Source organism: Pyrus communis, chromosome 2 (genome assembly GCF_963583255.1).
Source record: "Pyrus communis chromosome 2, drPyrComm1.1, whole genome shotgun sequence".
NCBI lineage: Eukaryota > Viridiplantae > Streptophyta > Magnoliopsida > Rosales > Rosaceae > Pyrus > Pyrus communis.
In genome coordinates, this window is record NC_084804.1 from 18887667 (window position 1) to 18910950 (window position 23284).

The 23284-nt window shown below is 35.8% G+C and overlaps 1 pseudogene; it reads right to left on the reverse strand.

Moving 5' to 3' along the window:
* Positions 1-1360: 1360 nt before the first annotated feature.
* Positions 1361-22820, reverse strand: LOC137724908 (F-box/FBD/LRR-repeat protein At1g13570-like; annotated as a pseudogene).
* Between the last annotated feature and the right edge of the window lie 464 nt (positions 22821-23284).

Here is a 23284-nt window from a genome sequence, read left to right on the forward strand (position 1 = left end):
TGAATATTAAACTTCTACTCTCGAAAACGGGACTTGAATATGTTGTTGATGCACTTCATCAAATTTGGGTTACTTTTGTCGATGTCCCAATTAGGTTGTTTTGCGAAAATTAATAAATTAAAATCTCAGTAATATATTAAATTTAACAAACATAATTATTATTTAACTAATTACTTTACACATACAACTAACTCATCAATCAAATGTGTCTTCATCTCTTTAGGGACAATTCTCCAAGACTTCCAATCCACACCACATTTGTCATCCACCAATACTCCAATGTTGGACCAAAACTTGGTGCGCATGTCCGACTTCACAACCCCTAGTAATTCAGTAGAAGTAATTCGGTAGCGGCTCCCACCATAAGTGGTGCAGCTTTCTTCTTCTTGTCCACCAACAAAATATATATTTATATACTCAAGTTATATATATACTTTATACAAAATGCAAATTTTACAACGCATACCTTTTTTGGAACCTATCAATTGTCTTTGACGAATAAGCATCATAGTCGCCCATCGTACCAAAATTCAAATAACAACTAGATTATAATCTAGAAAAAAAACTAAAGCATTTTCGAAACAAATTGTGAGGAATAGAGAGAGGAACTGCAAATTTATAGGAAGCCAAGGAACCTTGTGCAACAAAGGTTTTGTTGTGTATACCAATGCAGTAAATACGGTATTGATTCCTCCAATTCACATGCATTGAATCCTCTGATTGAAAAAATTGAACATCGGTTTCCTACCTTGTGTGACGAAGCCTTCGTCGCGCAAGTGTTTTGCAAGAAACATTTCATCGCGCATTTATTTTGCACCAAAAAATAACTTACCCACGTTTTTTGACTCACTTTGTGTGACGGGGTTTTTTGGTTCGTCGTGCAAACCATCTTTCGGGACAAATCTCTGCGTCGCCCAAAACAACACCGCTCTTGGGCTACGAAGGTGTATATTTGTTGCGCAAAGCCCATATGCACAACGAATGGTGCTTTGTTGCCCAAACATCTGTCGCGCAAATGGTTTTTCCTAGTAATGTTTGTGACTGAAGCAACATACAGACTCATGTTATGACCTAAGATAATTGCATGTGACAAAAATCAAATTGTAGTGAAAATGTAAAGATCATTGCAAGAGTGAATCATTCTTCAGAAAAACCAGACAGGAATAAATTCATTATAAAGACTAGTAAACCCACATTCGTTTCTACAAGCAAGTCCTCCTAATAAACAGACAAAAAATTCGTGAAAAGGGATACCACCATATGAGACGTCATTCCGAAAAACAGAAAGACCGCATCGTGAAATCCTCTTAAACCTTGTTTCTGCAATCAAGCCCTGTTAGACGCGATGTTCATGGATGAATCATGGGTCCAAGTAGATTATCTCGCAATGCGCTGAGGCACGCCTAAACCGGATCATGTTTTTCAATAGGTCTGAAAACAATCGTCAGAAGCAGGCTTAACCGCCATTTTCTCGAGCACAGGTGAACTTGAAAGCAGGAATTCAATGAAATCTAGTTCAGCTTTGATACCAGAGATGTTGGTTATTTGAACAAGTCGCAGTCGGGTCCATGGGCAATCCTGATTGTCATCTAACCAAGAGTTCACTTCTTCCTCAACAGGCTGATCCTCATCGAATGCCTGCACAAGGTCTATAGCATCAGAATCATGAACTCTGACAAATCAGCTCTCTAAACTACATTACTGTAGAGCCACATTGGTTTGAATTTTTTTTTTAATTTTTTTTTTTTTTTATGCACCAGAAAAATATTGGACGCATCAGTAGAGTAATACTCACGGCAATTTCGAGTTTTTATAGAGCAGGAGTGCTTCTTAGAAGGCATTGAGCAGCTGAAACTTCCTTCGAAATATGAAAGGAGATGCTCATAGAAAGAAAATTCAGATACATGTATGGTTCTGGCAGCTTTACTGGCAAGTTACCATCCGCCAAGTACTGGAGCAGAATGGAAGCATCAGACTCAATGAATATGCTCAAAAACCCATGGGCAGGTTAATGGTCATGAAATTAAAGTAGGAAGCCAAATAATCCATTACCGCTAAAAATTCAGTCTGAACTGTGAGCCTTCGAATATGGAGCAGATGAGCAAGAAAATTGACCAAATGGCTAGAACTGAGAGTTCGAGTCCAGGTAAGGTCATCACCGACCAAATTAATGCAAACTTCAGCAAGATTTAACGTATTCATAATACTAACATGCTCAAAGGAGCCGTCAAACTCAAAGAATTTGAGACTTGGTGCATCAATCTTGAGAATATTAAAGCCATCACATTTTGTTAAAGTCAATTTCTCAAGCAGAGGGCAGCAAACAATCAGATTATCAAGCACATCTTGAGCAACTGTAACTAGATCAAGACAAAGAACCTTCAATCTCCCAAAGCCTTTGAAGGTGGAAGGTGGTTTTAGCAAACAATTATATAACTCTAAATGAACCAAATATTGATAAGAAAATGAAGGAATCTTGTAAGTGTCCCCTTCCAAAATTTCAAGCAGCAATTCTTTGATAGCATTTCTTGATAGATGACGAATCCAACGATCAATAGCACTAGTGGCTACAATATCTGGATGAGAAAGCCTGAATGTGTGTATGGAGCCAACATGAAGTACCAGTACTTGATCTACAATGCTCTCAATAAATGTACGGTCTGAAGTCGATAAACAATCAAACACAAGATGTGGAATCATGGCCGAGTTGAACCTCCATTTGCTTGACAAAACACTTGTCTTCACTGCCTCCTTAATAGGCAAACTTGACAAAATTTGTCCTATAACATCACTTGGTAAGTTGCTAATTCTGTCCAATCCCATCTTTCTTTTCAAAGAGGACTCGGACTGATTTCCTTGCTTCATGAAGTCATTAATCTAACACAATGGCATGTCATGTCAAAATATCATTTATAATATGTAACCTTTGTGTGTTGAAGTGTGAACAGAGAGAGAGAGAGTAGTATCTAAATCCCATTCAATCGTGCACAAAAGAATGACTCTCATATTAGATCAATATTGACTTCTCTTTCGAACATGACTCCGATGCTTTTCTTTGCTTTTCTAAAATATTCAGACAGTAAAAGAAATCAGTAGTCCAACAACATTTGGTCGCATAAAACTGTGTTGACCAACTATGCCTAACAAAAGTACTTGTTTGTCAAAATTCTTTCAGCCAAATTTTAAATTTACAAAGAAAATATATTTATATATATAAACATTATTTTACCCGACGAAATAAGCTTTATAAAGAAAAATAAAATTGAAAGTGTAAAACCTTAACCTAACGATTCTATTCAGCGGAAAAAATATATTAAGTTATGTTTAAATTTAATTAATTAAATTTTATTATACTAATACCATAATATTAAAAAAAAAAAAAACATTCCATTAATAAAACAAAACAATTAAATTGAAGATTTTGAGCAGTAAGAATCAACCAAGCATCATGATTGAACATGGAGCAAAAAATTGCATATGTATATATATATATATATATATATATATATATATATGTATGTATGTATATAAAATCTATCTCTACTGAAGCTTTAGCGCGCGATAGTTCAAGCCGTTGCACATGGGGTCTCTTCGTGCAATTAAGTTGAAGGGGTTGATTTAAGGGGAAACTTAATATGAGTCCAATTTTATGAGCCATTATTAGTTATAGTCCAATTTTATTTAATTTTTAGGTTAGGTCCAGTGATTCATTGTCCACATAAGCTTATTTGTATTCTCTTGCCAAATTTACCCTTAAATTGACCAATTAAGTAATTACTGTTTTTTTTAAGTTTGTGATTAATGTTAATCGTATCCTTAATTATAGGATTAGGGATTTAAATCTCTTTTTTTTTCTTCTCCTTCCCCAAATCATTCATTTCTCTTTTCTTGTTTCTCCCTCACAATATCTTTCTCTTCCTCTGTTATTTTTCCCAGTAGTCTTCTACCATAATATTATTCTTTTGCTCCTCCTTTCATAAGGATGATCAATATACATTTGATTGGTTTCTTTTAAAAAAAAAAAAAAAAAAAATTTGTATTAGTCAATCTTGTGTTTTGGGTTCTTCGTCTCATATATATATTTTTTTTTAACTTTGAAGTTCTATCGAATTAGCATTTTCTCTAGTGTTTCCTCCCTCAATATCATTTTTCTTCACGATGTTTTTTGGTTTTTATCTACCAATATCACTTGTCCTTTATTTATTTTTTTATTTTTTTATCTTTTTATATTATAATGTGCCTGTATCATGAATAATTGTATTTATCTACCTATATATTACATATTTTGTTGATAATCTATATAAGATTAATTGTGTTTATCTACCTATATATCACAAATTAACTGTGTTATCTACCTATACAATAAGTTTTTGTTCATAGTCTATCTGTATCATAGATTATTTTGTATTATCTATCTATACAATAGGTTTTTGTTCATAGGCTACCTCTATCATAGATTCTACCTACATCACAAATTTTTTATCTACCTCTAGCAATGTTTCTTTTAATTTTTGATAAACTTATAAGATTTGTAATAATGTCTTTTTAATTAAAAAACGGGTAGATAAAGGTATTTGAAGATTCAAATTTTAAAAATTCAAATTTAAAGAATTAAAAAAAAAATTCCAGCGGCAAAACAGGTGTAATAGAAAATGAAATAAAATTGGACCCAATTAAAAAACAGCTGAATTTTTTGGACCTGAATCAAAGTGCCCCTTGATTTAATTGGCTGATGGCTTTTTAAGGGTGAGCACGTCATTTGAAATGACTTGTAATAGCTTGGGCCTTCTTTATTAACTTGTACCTGAATAATATCAATAGTCCATTGATTAAGTCTGAAGACAAAACTTAATATATGGTTAATTAGTAAACTTTTTAGTGATTTATGACCAAGTTCTCTTATATATATATATATATGTAAACACAAAAATTCCTGAAACAAGAACACGTGTACAAAATATATTTTGTATTGATTTTGGGGTTACAATCTCTTTTACGAATTTAGCCTCTGATTCTATCTTTGTAAAATGTAGATATGTGGATGGGCTGTTGATCCAAAGGGCCGTCGGGACTTGGTCTAGGGATGAACAGTTATTTGGATTTATTGATGTTGTTGATCCAAATGGTCGTCGGGGCTTGATCTTAGGATGAACGGTTGATGAACAGATCTTCAAGGGGTTTTGGGCTTGATCTTGAGAATGGGTGTTTGTTGATCCAAAGGGCTGTCGGGGCTTGATCTTGGGATGAACGGTTGATGAACGGATCTTCAAGGGCTTTTGGACTTGATCTTGAAGAATGGGTGTGCGGATTTGTTGGTGTTGTTGATCTAAAGGGCCGTCAAGGCTTGATCTTAGGATGAACGGATGATGAACGATGAACACTTTCTTCAAGGGCCATCGGGGCTTGATCTTGAGTTGGTGGAAGTTCTTCAAGGGCCGTTGGGGCTTGATCTTGAAGGAGGATTTGACGAAGAACGAAGAGGGCTTTCTTGATCCTTCGGGATTTGCTTGAGAGCTTTAGAGTTTCAAAGCTTCAAGGTTTTGGTGTAATGTGAATTGGTGAAATGAAATGAATGAAATTGGCTTCTATTTATAGAAATTTTCAAGGCCTAATTTTGAATAAAATATTCAGATGAAATAAATCATTTCTGCCATGTGTTGACATATGTCCTATTTGATGACTTTTCCGATTCATTTCGATTTTTCGTTGAGTCACACGCTACGTGTACAATTTATGTGACACGTGAGCATTGAAATTTTATTTATTAGTCAACATTCATTTCACCGAAATTTCGATGTCTACTATATAGACATGGCTACGACATTCATCAAAATTAACAAAAAAAAATTTGTACCAAAACATGGAAACATTCTTCAAAACCATACACAAAAAATAATAGATATTAGGCTTAATTACGTTAGTAAATTTCTTTGATTAAACTCGAAATGGATACATTCTCCAATCAACAAACAAGAATGTACACATATAAGTTTTAAAATGGATTGGAAAATTGAATGGATTTTATATTAAAAAAAGGGTACATTTTATATTAAAAAATTGTACATTTTACATATAATAAATTGGTATATTGAATAATGGGTACATTTAAGATTAAGAAATTGAAAATCTTTTTATAAAAAACTAATGGTTGCAAACCTATTTTTATTTTATTATTTTTATTTTGAAAATGTTTTGAATTGAAAATTAATTAGGAGTTTAATAATGGTGTGACTATTTAAACCCTAAATCAATTACTAATTTCTATTTAAAAAAAAATATGTAACTAACATGTAAATTTATTATTACATTAATGTTAGGGACTTCGATCAAAATCTGAAAACTAATAAGGTCTCAGTCCATGAACATTAGTAACTAGGGATCGAATACTAAGTTTTCTAATAAAAATACTAACCTTAAATCAATTGAGAGAGGATGAGATGCAAGAGATATGAGTGATGAGGTAGGTGTGATTGTGAGTGAGAGAGAGAGAGAGAGAGTGTGTGTGTGTGTGTGTGTGTGTTTTGCAGGGAAGATCAGCCGGGCGGAAAAGGAAGAAAAGAAGGGAGAAGGAGAAAGAGAAGGCACGTACCTCTTTAATAAATAAAGTTTTGCTCGAAGAAATAGTTTGTCGGGCAAATCTAAGAACGACGTCAATCAATAGTTGTGTCGGTGATTTTTTTACAGATCACTGTGGACCATTGCCTAATAATTAACACACTTGGCCTGATGAAACATATTGGTGGGCAAAGTACCTTAAGTCGACGAACTAAAATTTCGCCAGGACAAATGCTCACACAATACATGCCAGATTTTTTCCTCGGTGCCAAAATATTGCCGATGAATGTTACCTTGCCTTGCAAAAGTTCTTCATCACTTAAAGTCTGTGACAAAACTCTAAATATTGACTAGGTTTGTCCGGCCACCATTTTTTCTTTCACCGGGTAAAGTCACTTGACCCAATGAAGTGTGGTTCATCGGGCAAAATGTGATTGGGAAAATGATAATTTGGTAGTGACTGTTGGGCAAAGGTCCACAATGCCCTGTTAAAAAAATACACCGACACTAGTTTTACTCGACAATGTTCTTAGCTTTGCCTGATTGACTCTTTTGTCAGTCGTCGGGAAAAACCTTATTTATTAAAAAAGTCCGTATCTTATCTCTTTCCTTCTCCTTTCTTTCTTCGTCCTCCCCAGCACCGTGCTTCTGTGCCTTCTGTGAAAACTATCTCTCTCTCTCTCTCTCTCTCTCTCTCTTACATCCATCTCACACGTACCTCATGACCCATATCTCCATCATCTCTCCCTCTCCCAATTGATTTAAGGTTGTTTTTTTTTATTTGTTAAATATTTTTTTGTTTAATTGTATGATTAATTAGTTTTGTTTGTTGTAGGTTCATTTGGTTTGCAATAAAATTAAAAGAAATGTATTGCCTCTTAATTTATTTTTTAATAAGTCTGAATTTAGTTAATTGTCTCCCAATTGATTTAAGGTTGGTTTTTTTTTTATTTGTTAAATATTTTTTTTATTTAATTGTGTGATTAATTAGTTTTGTTTGTTGTAGGTTCATTTGGTTTGCAATAAAATTAAAAGAAATGTTGTAAGATCCCACATTGTTTAGGGGTGAGGATCCTGTAAGCCTTATATGTATATTCTCATCTCTACCTAGCACGAGGCCTTTTGGGAGCTCACTGGCTTCGGGTTCCATAGGAACTTCGAAGTTAAGCTAGTTCGTGCGAGAGCAATCCCAGGATGGGTGACCCAATGGGAAGTTCTCGTGTGAGTTCCCAAAAACAAAACCGTGAGGGTGTTGTAGGGCCTAAAGCGGACAATATCGTGCTACGGTGGAGTCGAGCCCAGCATGTGGTGGGGGCCCGGGCAGGGATTTCACAATTTGGTATCATAGCCAATCCTTGGGCGGAAGTGTGCCGACGAAGACGTCAGGCCCCTAAGGGGGGTGGATTGTAAGATTCCACATCACCCAGGGGTGAGGATCTTGTAAGCCTTATATGCATATTCCCATCTCTACTTAGCACGCGGCCTTTTGGTAGCTCACTAGGTTCGGGTTTCGTAGGAACTCTGAAGTTTAGCGAGTTCGCACGAGAGCAATCCCAGGATGGGTGACCCACTGGGAAGTTCTCGTGTGAGTTCCCAGAAACAAAACCGTGAGGGCGTGGTTGGGGCCCAAAGCGAACAATATCGTGCTACGGTGGAGTCGAGCCCGAGATGTGGTGAGGGCCCGGGCCGAGATGTGGCAAATGTATTGTCTCTTAATTTATTTTTTAATAAGTTTGAATTTAGTTTATTCTGATATATATATATATATATATGTGTGTGTGTGTGTGTGTGTGTGTGTGTGTTGAAATTGTAGGTTATGTGAAATTTTGAGTTTGTGTGTTATTGAAACATATGCAGTTTATATGAATTTTATGTGTGCAACAATAGCCTAGGAAATCGTGGCATGAAATTTGTTAAAATTCATAACTGTTTATACAAAGTTAATTATGTTGATTAACCTTGTATAATAAATTCGAAAAAAAAAACCTTATTAGACCCATTTGAGAGTCTAGTACACAAATTGTAGTAGGAAAAAAAAATAAAAATTGCAAGTCAATAGATAGATTTTTCTATGTGCCAAGGACAAGGTCCGTCATACAAAGTGTCTTAATACAAGTCGATGGACACTTTTAAAAAAAAAATTATCCTCACTCTTATATTATGACACTTGGTGTACTGGGTCATGTTCCTAGTACAATGAAAAGTCTTTCCACTCAGCAAATAAAAATTTGCTATTTTAAGCTATTTTATGATTTTTAGTTGTCATATTCCACTTACCAAATGAAAATTTTTAATCTTAAGTTGCTTTTAAGGAAAATAAGAGCTTTTAAATAAACTCTTCGTTTTAACCAATATTATAGTTTAATAGTAATAAATTAAAACTTACATACCACAAATGATTCCTTATTTTAATCACTTGAAAGTTTTGAAGGCTAGAAGCCTAGAAAACAGTTATTACCTTCAGTTTTACTATTAGGCATCAAAAGATTAAAACTTTGATTTCGTAATTTTAGCTTAGCCCACCCACCAAATAATTCATGGCTACCTCATTTGTATGTAGCTCTAAATTTGCTCAATTCATCTTCAATACAGTGGAATAGTTAGGTAATATGGGCCCACACCACAAAGTAGGCTTATGATATGAATCATTCACTTTTTAGGTCATCATTCATAGATTGTCTTTGTAAAAAGTTCACTCAAACCAAAACTTGTGAAGCACTATTATTATTGTGAACATTTTATTCACAACATTATACCTTTCAATGATAACATTAAAATGATCAGTTTCAATTATAAGAAATACTAAACTGAGCATGCCTAGACAAGGAGTCAACACATTATAAAGTTATATGTATATTTATACATGCCCTTCATCTAAAGGGATTTCCATTTTTTGGTAAAAAATAGGACCAGTTGTGAGGCTTACTTCACATCGAACTTCAACGATTTGAATAGTCTATTTTTTAGGTTGCAATTTATTGATCATTCTTGGAAAATATTAGCCAAAGAAGAAATGTTTGAGACATCTAATTGAGTCCAAAAAATTGATGAACACTATGTTCGAAGAAACATAGAAATTACATCACGACAATCAAACAAGTAAATTGTTTCAGATTGAATTAATTTTTTGAAAGAATGATTTATGAACGAAGGCTTAGTAAAGGGAGCTTTAATGAAAAGGATTTAAACTAAGATTATTTTAACAAAAAACTAGTCTAAAATATTGTTTAACCAAAAACTCCTCAAATTTAAGCACAAATACAAAGGCCATAAAATTATATACGGGCTGGATTAAAAGGCCCAACACACTCAAATATGACTTTTCATAATTACCCCTAACGGAAAGAGAGGAAGAATAAAAGTTTCTCTCTTCATTCCCACCCCACGTGGCATCACCCTTTCATATTTAATGTTTAATTAATTTGCTGTCCAATGTAATTTGGACAGCTACCATCCCAACATGTTTAAGAAATGGTTTGGTGCCCCGACCTCCCTTCTTTGAGGCGTCACATCCTAGTGCTCCCTCTAGGGTTTGCGTCACATCCTAGTGCTCCCTCTAGGGGTGGGCAAACGGGCCCTGAACCAGCAGATAAGAGTGGGTACTAGTGGTTCGGGGCAAGTTCGGGATGGGTCCATATTTTTTAATATCATAACGGAACGGGGCGGGCCAGGTCCAAGTAAAAAGCGGGGCCGGGCGATTCCTAATTCATGAAGGCACATGCCCCCGGCCCGTAACGTACCTAGTGTCTTTTGGTGGATATTACAATCATTACATCTATACCATTCAAATCTCATATACACAGATGCATGATATCAGTCTAGGGCCATCCTACTCCTCCCTCGATCTCTCCTCCTTGAATCTCCTTTCCTCTCTTGAGTCCTCGACGACATCCTAGACTTCAAATCCAGAAAGGCAAAAAACGAAAAGAAAAAAAAGCAGAAAAAAAGAAAAAGAAAAAAACACTGATCTTTATCACCCATTCTTCAAATCCAGAAAACCCAATTGAAAATAAAACCCAAATAGATCCAGTTCTCCCATCAGATCTCAGAAATTAGACAAATTGAAAAAACCCCAGCAAATTGAAAAAACCCATTCTTCAAATCCAGCAGGTCTCGATCTCGTTGGCGACATGGAGGATCTGAGCTCGAAAGCGAGAGCGGAGGGGATGACCTTTTTGTCAAAGACCCTTTGTGGAGAAGGTGGTGGTCCGGTTCCTGGAACGATCGAGAGAGTTAATTCTCACAAAAGAAAAACTCCAAAATCTAATTTTTCCATAAAATCAAAGAGTACCACGATGAAGCATGAAAAATGAAATTACATCATTCTCCAAAAAGGAACAAAATTTCACAACATTACCTCACCACTGACCCAAATTCTAGAAATTAGATTTGCATGCAATAGAAATCAGTATTTTTCTAATTAAAAGAAAAAAAAAATCCATTGATCCAATTTCATTCCCAAATGCATGAATGCCTTTCCTCAGAAAATAAAACAAAGTTCCAACAATTTTCTTTTAAAGAAGAACGACTGAGAGGTTTGCCTGAATAAAGAGCATCGGGTACACACACACACACACACACACATATATATATATATATATAGAGAGAGAGAGAGAGAGAAAGAGAGAGAGAGTCCGATCTGAATCACAGGGAGAGTTTTGGGTTGAAGAGATTGTTGTTTGCTTGAGTGTTGAGGTTGGAATCAGTAGCAGAAAAACGAAACTCAAAAAGCGCAGTTGTAAGAGACAGAGAGAGACAGAGAACTGGAAGTCTGGAACAATCGAGAGAGTTAAATAAGAGAAAAAAAATAAAAAATAAAAAATAAGAGGACCCGTGGACCCGACCCGAACCGGCCCATTTCAAACAGGCCGGGTTAGGTCCGGTTCTTGTATTAAATTTGTTATACCCGGCCCGATCCGGCCCATTTCTTTTAAATTCGTGTTCGGTCCGATCCCTTCAAAATTGGGCTCGGCTCGACCTATGCCCAGCCCTAGCGCCTCCTTTTTTTTTTTTTTTTTTTTAAATTAAATTGTTGTTCAAATGCCTCTTTTTTTTTGTCATGTTCAAATGTTTTTTTTTTTTGTCATGTTCAAATGCTTTTTACATCACATGTTTAACACTTTTATTTTGTTTTAAATTTACAATAAATTCATATGATTTCTAAAAAATATTTTGTAAAGTACTATGGAGTTGTAATTAATTAAACTTTCATCTCATTCAGACTAAGTTAAATGGGACTAGCACGGACTCGCATGGACTACCAGCCTCATTAAGTCGTCCTAATTAGTCTAACCCAAAAGCATGGGATTGCTAAGAATCTCAATACGTTGCTTCCCTCGCCGTCTCCTTCGAGTGAATTGGTAGGAGCGAACCGTTTGCTTCCCTCGCCGTCTCCTTCGAGTGAATTGGTGGGAGCGAACCGTTCTTTGTCAAAGCTATTGATCCGCTGGTGAGCTTCCAGAACAAGTCTCATCTCTCTCTCTCTTGGATTGATATGGGAATTGGGGGATGAACTTGGTAATTAGAGCTGCTCATGAACTTGGTTAATTTGCCTTAAAACTTGATAGTTATTTCTCTTGAATTGAAGAAGAACCATTTGGCTGTTCCGTTTTTCCATGCTAATGTTGTGCCCATTGCATGCAGTCAAGAAATTCCAATAAAAATTTTCAAAGCTCTGCCATGGTAGCTTGACAACTGTGTCCTATTTCTGATGGGTGAGTGGGTCGGCACACGGAAGGGTTGAAAAAGCACTGTCCAGATGAAGATTGAAGACGATGAAACAAATTGTCAAATTCCGGTTTCGTCATGAGGATAAAACAGTGGTGTTCTACTGGATTTGATCTTTTATTATTTATTTTTTAATTAGTTTTTAGTTTTTAGTTTTTCTTTTGTAAAGTAAGTGCGGATTAAAAATTAAAAAATAAATTAAAAAAAACGATTTGAGTCCTAAAATAGTTTAGTCTGGCACTGTACCAAACACTTCACTATTCTTATCCTGCTTAGTCCAAATCAAGCTATTCCAGCTTAATCCTTAAGGCTAGTCCAGTCCGAAATAGTTCAGTGCAACAAATGCACCCTCTAGTGTCTTTTATAACCATGAAAAAGTGTGTTTTCTTCAGTTTCATAAATAATGTATATTTTTGCAATAGTTCCAACAATATTGTGTGTTTTTTTTTGTTCAAAACCAGAATTATTGTGAGTTATTTTGTTCTAATTTCTAAAATGGTGTGTATTTTGTTACCATTCATAAATAGTGTGAGTTATTTTGGATAAATTTTAGAAATAGTGTGGGTTATTATGTTGTAGTTCCAGAAATAGTATAGGTATTTTTGGTTCACTTTTTGAAAATAGTGTGGTTATTATGCTGTAGTTCCAAAAATAGTGTGGGTTCATATGCTGTAGTTCTAGAAAAAGTGTGGCTTTTTATAATGTAGTTTAAAAAATAATGTAGGTTATTTTGGTTCACTTTCAGAAATAATGTGGGTTATTATGTTGTAGTTTCAGAAATAGTGTAGGTTATTTTGGTTCACCTTCAGAAATAGCGTGGGTTATTATGTTGTAGATCCTTAAATAGTGTGGGTTCACTTTCAGAAATAATGTATGTTATTTTGGTTCACTTTCAAAAATAGTGTGGGTTATTATTTTGTAGTTTTAGAAATAATATATGTTATTTTGGTTCACTTTCAAAAATAGTGTGGGTTATTATTTTGTAGTTTTAGAAATAATGTATGTTATTTTGGTTCACTTTCAAAAATAGTATGGGTGATTATAATGTAGCTTCAAAAATAGTGTGGATTATTATGTTATAGTTCCTGCTATAGTGTAAGCTATTTTGTTTTATTTTTAGAAATAGTGTGGGTTAGATCTATAAATAGTGTGGGTTATTATGCTGTATTTCCAGAAATAGTGTAGCTTATTTTCGTTCACTTTAAAAAATAGTGTAGGTGATTATACTGTAGTTTCATAAATAATGAGGATTATTATGTTGTAGTTCCAGCAATAGTGTAGGTTATTTTGGTTTACTTTCAGAAATAGTTTGGATTATTACATTGTAGATCTAGAAATAATGTGAGTTATTTTGGTTAGTTTGGGTTATTTTGTTGTAGTTCAAGAAATAGTGGTTCACTTCAAATGGTATTGGTTATTTTGTTGTAATTCAATAAATAATGTTTGTTTTGCTCTCTTCCATAAACATTATGGGTTATTTTGGTTCGGTTTCATAAATATTTTTTATATTGATTACATAGTGTTGTACCATCATTGTTAATCACACTCCATATTATAGTTAATCATAATTTGCAACCATAAATTGTTAAGGACTTGTAGCGTAAGTGTTTCGATTCTCAACATTCCCTCTATGTAAATCTCATGCCCTTGTTAGACAAAACTAAAAGATGGTTGCTTCTTTTGAAATTGAATGAATGAGTTTAAAATAAAGGAAAAGAAGAAACAACAAAATGGACATTGCTGATGAAAAAAAAGTTACGGATCCATTGAAATTACAATTAGGACAACATATTGTTTGAAGAAAATAAAAGAATAATAATAATTAAGCATCTTGATCTTAATCAACACGCATATTGTGATAATAATTGATCATATTGTAAGTAAGGTCAACATAATCAAGAAATGACTTTACAGGGACCCTCGTTCCATTCGGCTCTACCTTCATCGTCTTTCCAAGGCAACGTTTCGCACCGACCTGATTTCAATCCGGCTGAAAGTACTCCAGATGCTGTTGAATTCGTAACTGCATCATAGTGGGTTGTATCACCTCTAATCTACTGACACAGTTGATAAATTAGCTTTCATGGGGACAATGTATTATTTTATGAGGATAAACAAAATGCATGAAAGTACCACTTGATAAAAAGTGCCACTGGGAAACGATGGCCCCGAGTTTTGGTGACAGAACTTAATAAAAAATGCATACATTTCTATCCTCGTTCAAAAGTCGAAAAACAAAACCTAAGAACAAAATAATTAACCAACTATACATGATGTTATTCTTTATGATGAATTTATAAATGGAGAATGTAGTAGGAAACACTCAATGCATCAATATAATGGGATGCCTAAGCCTAAGCCTTTGGTATCTACAAAAATATGCGGCAATGTCCAAATCTTGGTAATCCGTGAAATTTCAAGATTGTGCTTTAGTCTCTTTCATCCTTCGTATATGCTTGTAAAATTTACGATTGTGTTCAAGAGGTCTAAGTTAATCAATTGAATGGTTAAGATGATATGATGGGAGTACAGACGAACCTAATTCGGAGTGCATGAGGCTACATCTTGGGTTGTTGAGCACTTTGACCATTAGCCCAATCAAATTCACCAATCTTTTGTGCCTAACCTTCGCAACCATAGCCGCCTCCGCCTACTTTCAGATACAATACAAACAACTCCATCAGCTTAGAAACTCACAATTTTCCCTAATTATAAAACCAAGAAATGGAAACGAAAAGAAAGGAAAAAAACAAGAAGCAGAACACTTAGTACCCGCAAATCACAGTGTAATATAAAACCAAAATGCACATCAATATTCTAATTTTCTTAGCAAAGATTGTGACCTTGACCAAAATGCACATTAATATGGTTACTTAAATTAAACTACCTCAATAATCTTTTGAGATGTAATATCAATAATTTTAAGAAATGGATTTCGAATGACACGTGTCGCTAAAGTGAGTAACTCTCCAGATTTCTTGTTGCTATGTATTCTTAATAATTTTTCGAATTGGATTTCGAGTGCCACATGTCGATATGTGAAACTTTCCAGATTTCTTGTTGATATGTAATCTCAATAATATTTTGGATAGGATTTCAAGTGCCATGTGTCGATATATGAGTAACTCTCCAGATTTCTTGTCAATATGTAATCTCAATAATTTTTCGAATAGGATTTCAAATGCCACGTGTCAATATGTAATTGGTTGTGCGAATTTTAGATAAGATTTTTATCTGCATGACACTTCTTATCTTCAGCTTCCAATGTCCATAAATAGGGTGGATATTGGGCTACACCTTCATCTTTACCCTCTCCAATATCTCTTTCAATTTAAGTTTGCAATGAATTCCTACTTTGGATCCTCTTCAAATTCCAAATGGAATCCTCATCCAATTTCGAATTGGAAGATAAATGGGCACATATGAGACGAGAAGATGAGGAGTCCAATGAAGAAGATAAAGCATGGTGAAACACAATATATATAGCAGCAATGGCTGGGGTTATGGTATGTGAGGCAACTGAAGAACAACCCCAATGGGGTGGCTCTGCTGCTAGTCGCTCTTACAAACCATGAAATGGAGAGATAGCGCATGATACGTGGCATTTGACGTAATAGGTTATGAATGAATTTCAACATCGGACCGCTACTTTGTGACATACGTTCTCTAGGAATGGCGGGTAGAGTTGGTTCTGCATAAAGTGACGTGAATTAGAGGAAAACTTAGTAGGATGAAGTCTAGTTGGGATCAGTTGAAGATCGAGGGCGATGATGATTCTTTGCGACATGCTTTTCTTAGGAATGGTAGGCAGAGGCATACCTATTTGGAAATTGCTTATGACATCCAAAATTCGTGTTGGAGCAAATTATGGAATCACCAGTCGTAGGCGAAGTTAGTAGGTATATGTGATGTAGACCTAATCAACTTCATCCGATTTGTTGCTTCCACTAAGGAAATTCATGTGGACTCTCAAGAAATCTCTCAGTGATTGTTTCATCATTAATATCCTTGTCTATTTCAACCACGAGGTTAGTTATTACACATCTACAACCAGCTTTATACAAATTCCTTAAATGTCAACCTCGCTTGGACTTCGTACCTTTCTGAGGAGACGTGAGCATAGCAGAAGTTTTTCTAACCAAATCCAAGGTTGTGACAGTCAATAATCGATGATTTTGTCGAGGGTCGTGAATTACGAAATATCATTGATCTTGTTGATTCCTATCAATAGTTGTCATCGATTCATTGACCATAACCCAAACTCTCATCTTCAGTTAGGAAATGAGTCAGTTTTGTTCTTGATGTTGCCTAACCCTACCATTGTTCTTAAACACTTTGGTGACATAAATAAATTTTGCATCCGACGGTGATGTTTTACTAAAGGTGTAGTTGTGCACTGACGCAACATGATCAAGTGAACGCTTTTACCTTTCACGGTTAGGACCACCTGATGCGAAACGTCTTATCTATGACCTTGAGTCATCTACTACCATCCTGGCTTGGAAATTCGATGACACATCTCCATGGAGAAATGCATCAGATCATTATTAAGCTTGCACACTTCCTTGTTATCTTCACTTGAAAATAGCTAAATCTTTGATAGCGGTGATGGATATGATACGATAACGTCTACGATTGCACCATCGCATTCCACCGCGATTGTGCAATTGCAATTATTGACTATCGCAATAGAAAAACACTTAGGTATTAAATGCTTTTCAAGCAGTTCTATTTTCACCTTATGTGGAACCCTCAAATACTTTTGTGACGTTACTTGTTTGATCATCAAGAAACCTGGTTAACTAGTCTTCAAGTTCGACTTTTCTATCCTTAGCCTGAGATGACAAGGAACTAAGTAGTCATTTGGCATAATTCTTCATTTTCGAAATCATTGGACTCTCTGATGTTTGGCTTTGTTCGTAATCCCATATTCACCTCCTAGCATGTTTTAGTCAATCTGGGATTGCTCTTTTATTCTCCGTATCATTTCTAAAGTAGACGGACTGTCCAGGAGGACCATTCAGACGTTGAAGTTTTTAGTTGAGGTCATCAGTCCTTGAATCACCCAATCAGCACCCTATCGACCGAATCTTCACCATTGGTGATTTATTATTCCCAGAACTAAGGTTGTAATGAATTGTTGTGAATTTTGGGTCAAGGAAAAATCTAAGTTCCCCTTCGTCAAATTCATTAGATTATCGTCCAAGTAGAGTTAGGTTTGACCATTTCAAGTTGTTGTTACCTAATTAAGTTAGGTACTTATAAGTACTCAAGCATTGAAGTTGTATATTCAATCTAGAGATCTTGTACTCTAAACTTAATGGACTTGTTTTGACCCTTAAATTCTTAAGTATTCTTTTAGTCTTCCTAACATGGTTTCTCGCTAAATTCATGAATAATTCATGATGGATCAACTAGACTGAAATGTGTGCCCAATTTCATATCGATTTTGATAGGAACATTAAGAGCATAACTTTTTCACACGCTTACCAGACTTACTAGGAAGAGTTCCAAGTGGTTTGAGGTGGGAGCTGTTTTTTTGTAAGGGATTAGTGAAAGTAATAATGCAGGTGGTCAGTGGATTACATCACAAATCACTATCTTCACGTATAAATGAATAGTCACATCCTATTATCTTGCTATAATTCATAGGCATCATATTGTACTCTAGTAGTTCTTTTCCAACGATTTTGCCCAAATATTTTAAGGGTATTTCTCACCCAACCCTAAAACACCTTTTATATGCCTCGATGGAGATTAAATTCCATCTTGGGTTTCGAGTATGGTGATGGTAAGGCTAGTTCTGTGAATAGTTTGAAGCGGTAACCATTATTCGGAGAAAGTGGGTAGATTTATGGTTCTTCTATTATAGGTTTCAAGTTTTATACCTCTTGACCAGGAGAGCGATGGTTGTGGTTAGTCACAAAGGAAATGTTATACGACATGTGTTCGTCTCTACGCATCTTTCAACTACTTCACTCTAGGATCTTATTGTTCATGGGAACGTGGATGTCGAGGCACTTCTAGCAGTTTTGAATGGTGCGTGTTGGGATAGTGCGGGAGTACGATCGAGTCATGAATCGGACTATCTAGGCACATTTCACATTGAGGAACACAATAGCGTTTTGGCAACTTTGGGAACTTCTCATTTGCTTATCGAGACAACGATTAGTTATTGGCATTACAGGCTGCAGATTGTAATATCGATGGCTTAATTGTTGGGTTCGCTAAGCAAGTGGGCAAGTCAGCCCGTCTACGGCATGAGTTGTGAATTAGCTATGATTAAGACTCGACTCAAGACACACACTCATTCTCGGAGTACGTGACATGATGAATGCTTGGGCAAAGCCTATTTTCATTTTTGGTTTTGATTTTCCGTACAAACATTTTGAAACTACATTATTTTATTTATATAGGTAATTTTGCCATTACAAATTTTGGGTGAGTTATTTCCACTTTCGGTTTTAAACTTAGTACAAGAATTTTAATTCTATGCTATATATCTATTTTAGACGTTTTATTATACGTATATATATTTTTGAATTTATACTATTGCATAATTATATGTATTTGCAACTTTATATTTTTATACGAGTATTAGACTACTATATTATCGAGGAAGGAAGAAGGTATGAGCTTGGAGGCATGAAAGAGGAATAATTGCAAGCTGATTGCAACGGAATGGCATTCTCTTTTGTGCAGCCGCTGTAACTTTATTTTTTCTTGTATGTATATTTATACACATATTTTCTACCTAATTTCAAGTATTTTACATATAACTAGTTATTTCAAAATTTGGGGGATGAAATTTTCTTAAGGGGGGTAGATGGTAACGACCCGTCCCCAATTATTACGAATTTTATAATTTTAAAATGTGAAATTTCAAAAAATCCCTCCGAGGCAAATGCATTGACTTTTGTTGACCGCTTTGTCATGTCATGTAAAATTCGTTTTCTTGGCATATCGTCGTAGTACTCGTCGCTACGAGTGCGTGGGCACAAACGGAACATAACTTGTAGCTATAACGAATGAAGTTGAGGGCAAAATGATCATTTGACCATAAATCTGGAAGGCTCTAGATTATGTTGGAGCATTAATTTGGTGCCATGCGTGTGGCTAGGATGGAGAGAAAAGGAGAGAGAGGAAGAAAATGAGAGGCGTGGGAGAGAAAATAAGGGAAAGGGTGACCAATCAGAAAGTAGAGAAAAGAGAAAAATGACAGAGTTGAGGGAGCAACCAACCAGACCCTTTCCCCTTGACCAGTTACACAACGACCCGACCCGTGTTTCGACGAATTTTCTCGGCTTTCTGTCCATTTTTTCGATGAATTATAGCCTTGCACCCTTACCAAACAACTCCTAGGCCTTCCTTCTTCCATTTCCACCCAAAACCCAGTTCCTTTAACCCCTGATTTGAGGAGAACGGAACTTGTGGGTTCTGAAGGGGCCACGGCAAGAACCGCCAATCCTGCAGGTTTTGACCACCATTACCACAACCAAACCACTCCTCTACAGGTCAGGAACAAACCCCAAACAATTTTAGGGGCGGCGGAGCATCGGAAGAGACGAATCGATAGTCACCCATTTCTAGGGTTTTGGTAGGTTCGAGGGTGAATCGAGGTGTTTTCAAGCCGAATTGGACTTCGGCTTAGGTATGAAAGTTGTTCCTCTCATTGAGATATGCTTTCCTGTAAAATTTGAGAATTTTTAGAGTTAGTCGGAAATTTAGGTTTCCGTTCGCCGAAAGCCATCACCTACGGCGATGCTTGGCCTTTCGGGCCATTGCCTCGTGAAGGTTCATGTGGCGGCATGTGGGGGGAACCCAAGGTCCCCCCATAGGTTTTCCGACGTGCCGATTTTGAATTCGCCATCCGTTTTCCCAAATTCTATCGTTTAGGTATAGTTTTACTAAAAGGTCTATAATTGTGTTTAGGTGCGTTGGCAGGAAGCAACGTCATTCTTGCTAGTTCGAGCAGTTCTCGGGCAATAAAATATGTGAGTGGACCCCTTCTTAACTTGTTTTTATAAAATATTAGCCTAGTATGCATTCCATATTTCATGACTTGAATATGATTTATAATATGCTTTATGGACTTTTATAATTATGGTTTACGAAATAGTTTGATTTATCAAAAATACGTTTTATTAAAGGTATTGAATTATTGGATTTTCTTATGTGAATTTATATGGATTTTGAATATGACTTAATATGGATTTACGAATATGATTTACCATGGATTTGTGAGTTGAGTTTTGGAGCTTTTGAGTTTTGGTTTGGATATGAGATTTGGAGGTATGCTTTCGGTACTTATCTAGTGGGTTATCATACGCCACATCCGTACACCACAAGTATAGATGTCTGTGGCCATAGGACATAGTTAATGAGGAGGAGTTAGATATGATATATGATATACCCCCAACTTCACTGCCGAAAGCAGTGTTGGATAGCTTCACTAGCCATGGCTAGTGTCGGTGTGAATGTATGTTATTTTATACAGCTTCACCTTCAGGTGATGGATAGGTTATTCAACTTCACCTATGGATGATGGACATGTTATTCAACTTCACTTTCCGGTGATGGACAGGTACTGCCTTCGGGTGACTATGATACCCCTAAATAGTATAGTATTGAGGAGATTTGTGGATTTGCCTTCGGGCGGTGTTTTCAACATTACTGGGCATGGTTTTACATGTACATGTTCACGAAGGTTTTGGCGTGGCATGTTAGGTTTTCATAAAGTCTACTATATAATGTTATATATGTTTTCAAAACAGGGGGTTACTATGTTCTAAAATAAAATGGTTTTCCTATTATTAGTATTATTATTATAAACTTTGGTCCACTCACCTTTTCTGTTTTGCGCCCCCTCAGGACTTAGAGTCGAGGCACACAATCTCGGCGTCAAGACACCTTCGCTTAGGCATATTCGAGTCTTCTCTAGGTAAGACACATTCCTTGGTTCATACCTTTCTATCATAATTCTTTCACTTGATTCTTGGTTAGTTGTATGCTCTGAACATGATTCTACACTAGTGTATCTCTTTCTAATTACATATTTTATCGGTACGCATGTTTTTAATGGCTTCGTCACCCTTAGATGTCGCCCAGCACGTACCTATCTTGATATTTTGGGATATTGGGTTTGGGGCATGTCATAAATTGAACTCCATCATGATGTTGTGCATCATATTACACAACATGATTGTGGAGGATGAACGAGATGGCTATATTGATAGAGAGTCTGATGACAATCATGATGATCCAAATAGGTCAATGAGGGCTCGTGTAAAAATATATGATGGACCTAATTTGCCTTTGGATCCAAGAACTGGTAATATCTCTTTAAATGAGTACATGAGGCGCCATATGATGATACGTTTACGTGCCACAAATAAATACCTACAATAGGATCTTGTTGCAAATATTTAGGCCGAAAGAAGCATGAAGTTAGCATTTAATTTTTATGTTGTTAAATATTTTTTTAATGTTGTTTAAGTTTGAATAACTCCCCCAAGTAGTACTAGAGTGGAGATTGTGTTGTTTAAGTTTAATGTTATTTAATATTGGATAATGTTGTTTACTGTTGTATAGTGTTGTTTAATGTTGTTTGATGGCTAAGGTAGTTATAGGAAACAAATTAGAATTTTTTTACTTTATTTTTAAATTTTGTCCCCAAAAAAAAAAAATTCAAATTCAACGGTCACCTGGCATCAGCATGACATCAGCTAGCCGTTGCTAGCTGGCGTCATGCTGATGTTAGGTAGCCGTTGCATTCAAACAATTGGATCAACCCAGAGCTGGCTGGCTAGCTGTTGTTGGCCAGTTGGTTGGCCTGTTTTCCCATTTTTGGCCCGGTGAGGCCTACGAGCCCCGGTTGGAGATGGCCTAAGGTGTACAAGATAAACATACTTTTTAAATCCATAAAACGAACAATCACAAATTACTCAAATATTGAAACCCTAATTCTGCAATTCCCCAATAAATCACAGATTACAAAACGAAATTACATCAAATTTCAAATGAACAATCACAAATAGAAAACCAAATCCTAATTCTGCAATTCCACCAAACATTGAAACCCTAAATAAAATACACAATTTTATACACACCAAACCCTAAAATAGAAGACCAAATCCTAATTCCTAAATTCCACAAAACAGTAAAATCCTAAAATACAAATTAAACATCACGTAAATTAGAGAATCCACAATTTTGTACCTGCTTATACTTCTTCTGTCGCATTCCGTCCGCCGTCTCGATGATGAATTCAGTGGAGAAGATGTTCTTAAGCTTAGCGCCGTAGCCTTTGCGTCCACCGGTGGTTTTCTTCACCGTATTATAATAGTTGCTACTCGTCAGGAGGTGTCCGAAGATCAACTACGGGACATAGACCTCTCTTCCTGGTGAATCTCAACAGGGAACTCCAGCGTTGTTGTTGTAGATGCTGATGCAGACATCAGTGGACGGAGAAAATGAGGAGATGAGTGAGAGTAGTACCTGATGATATCGAGAGCGGTTGAGATGACGAAGGCGGTCATTGTTGGGGCGACGGAGCAACTGAAGAGAAGACAGAGAGTGGAGACAGAGCATAGTCGAGAGATTAGGGATCTTAGACTGACAAAAGACTTGCCGTTAGGGGTAGAATTGGAAACTCATTATTTGGGTCATTTCAATCCGTTAAGCTTTGTCCTAACTATTAAATAAAATTATTATATGATTTTTGGTTAAAATTCAAAGTATTAAAGTTCTTTTCATTATTTTTTCTCTTAATAAATAAGCGGTTCCTATCGTTGAGATTGGATATATAATGGCCTCACTTAGTACTCATTTTTACCAGATTAGAGATTCATTTGAATAAAGGCTATATGTATATGTGCATATATACTCTGTGTGTATGCATATTTTTTTATGAGAAAATAAAAAGCTTAAAGAGATTGACTGCGGTCACTTCCAGTCTCAATATAGTGAAAAAGATGGCCATTCTTGCCTCAGATGACACAGA